Here is a 2,463-nt window from a genome sequence, read left to right as displayed (position 1 = left end):
TTTCCACACCCGTAAAATGAAGATATTAGTCAGTATGTGGCAGGGTTGTGGTCACACAAAATTATACGCAGTAAGGTTAAACACAGTGCTTGGCACATAACAGGCATCCCATACACACCGGCTTATTCTGAATGAGAAGCAGTCAAGAATGTACCCAACTGAGAAAAGGCGCAGGTGTGAGGTTCAGGCGGTATCTGAAGAACAGAAGTAGGGCTCGGTCATGCGCCTGTGGTCCCAGCTACTCGGGAGGCTAAGGCAGGAGGACGGCTTGAGCCCAGGAATTAGAGGCTGCAGTGAGCTGTGGCCACACCTGAGACTAGCCAGCCTGGGCAACAGAGTGAGACCTCATCTCTTAAACAAAAAAACAAAAGAAAAAAAGAAACAGTCTAAGCAGCAAAGTATACTGACTAAAAAATATAAATAAATAAAATAAACAGAAGAAAATAAGACAACAGGCAGACAACCCTTCAGAAAGCTGCTTACTAACACATACCTACCCAGTCTTCTAGGTTCGCCTACCCAATAATTCCTCCTCTGTGTATCTACCCAAAGGAAATAATAAACTTTTAGAAATTATGAAAAAAATTTAAAGAACATAGAGAAGAGTTGCACAAATTGTAGTTAATTCATATTATTTAGTTTATAACTGGGTTGGTGGATCAGAGTTGAGAGAGGGATGAAAAGAGAATGTTCATAAACTAGAACAAACTGTATCAACTATTAATAGAGATCAGATTATGTGAGAATTTTTGGTTTTTGTAACTTCCTTAATTCATTAGAATAAAAATATTTTACATGTACAGACCCTAAAACTCCCACCTGAAAAGATCAATAAAAGGGATTGCAGAATATTTTACTGCGAGGAATTTAAAAAAGGCCACGCAGCTTGCTCTCTCACTCACAATGCGACCCCCTCCTGCTTTTCTGGGGTTGTTTCTGAAGATGCCTTTGCACGTCTCTACCTCCAGCCAACCTGGGCTTCTCACGTTGCCTTGTGTTTTCCTGCTTCCCGCTCTCCCTGCCTTTCTCAAACTTCTCCCTCTGCCTGGAATACCGCCCTCCGGAAGTCAGTATCCCACCCCTAACTGGGTGGGCCTGTCTCTCGAAACACTGCCAGTCCTACCCATCCCTCGTGATGCTCTCACCCACCTGGGTCTCATTTCTAGTCTCTCTTTCTGCACAGTGGCCCTGGCTTTGTGCTTCCTTCAGGGCATTGCTATTGCGTTCTATGCCAAAAATACTCTTCTGGAGATCAATACTACAGACAGGCTTCAGGGGGTCTCTAAACACCCTGAAATCATTGCAAAATCGTGTGTGTACACACATGTGCATTTTTCTGGGAGGGAGAACACATAACTTCCCCCAGATTCTCCAATCTTCCATGACTCCCAGAAAGTAATTTAATTCTCTTTGGTCCTTTTGTCCCACCTGCTGTGCAGGTAGCTCCAGGATTTATCCAGCTCAGTATCTTCTCAGTGCCTGGGAAAGAGTCTTGCACAAAATGGGCATTAGATTGTTGAATCCAACCGAACAGAGTCAACACACCTGTTGGCGTTTACCAAGAGAGGGGCAGTTTTAAAAAGAAAGAAGGAAAGGAAAACCCTTAACTCCTCCAAATTAAAGATTCTATCACAATCCGAATAAGAACAAAAGCGAAAGTGAAATTACTGTATTTTCTTTAACACCTCGAGCCCAGCCTACCAGCAAGGCGAGGCTCAGGGACCAGGCAAAGCCCGTTGCCGTCTTCAGCCTGCCCCCGACTCGCTGCGGTCTTGGGTAATAATTCTTTCAAATTCACCAAACCTCATTTCCTATTTATGCAACATGGAAAATAATTCTCGCCCTTCATCTACCAAGCGAGGAGGTTGTAGGGAAAACAGATGACACACAACATGCTTTCTGCACGTCTCATCGGGCAGGCTTTACAAACCTTTCCCTCAGAGAGTCTGTGGTTGCAAAGGCCCACGCGGCGACAGCGGCTGTTTTGATGTCCTGCCTTCCTTCAGGTCTAAAATATTTCCAAATGTGCTCAAATTTAGCATTAATGGTAAGAACATCTCGGGCTGGAATGTACTCTGACACACTCCGGAGCAGCATTTCTCGACGATTTTTAACCCGTACTCCCATTTAAGGAGCATTACAAAGTCTCACTCCTTTTTAAAATCTTGTGTTATGAAAACGAAGGTTTATTTTCTTTCCCTTTTCAAAGTATACAATTCTATGATAAATACTACTCAGCAAAAAGTAAAAAAAAAAAAAGAGAGAGAGAGAGAACGAGCTGTTGATTTGCGGCGGTGCGACAGCTGGATAAATCTCAAATGCATCATGCCAAGTGAAGAAGCCAGTCCAAAAAGAGCCCGTGGCGCGTGACCCACCCACATAAAATTCTGGAAAGGCAGCGCAGTCTATACGCCAGAAAGTAGACGAGCAGTGGCTGGGCAGGCGGGACAGGAGGGGCCCTAG

This window comes from Propithecus coquereli, unplaced genomic scaffold, assembly GCF_000956105.1.
Source record: "Propithecus coquereli isolate 6110/MARCELLA unplaced genomic scaffold, Pcoq_1.0 Scaffold328, whole genome shotgun sequence".
In the NCBI taxonomy this organism is placed as follows: Eukaryota; Metazoa; Chordata; class Mammalia; order Primates; family Indriidae; genus Propithecus; species Propithecus coquereli.
The sequence above is the reverse complement of the archived record's forward strand: the minus strand, read 5'-3'. Positions refer to the sequence as shown.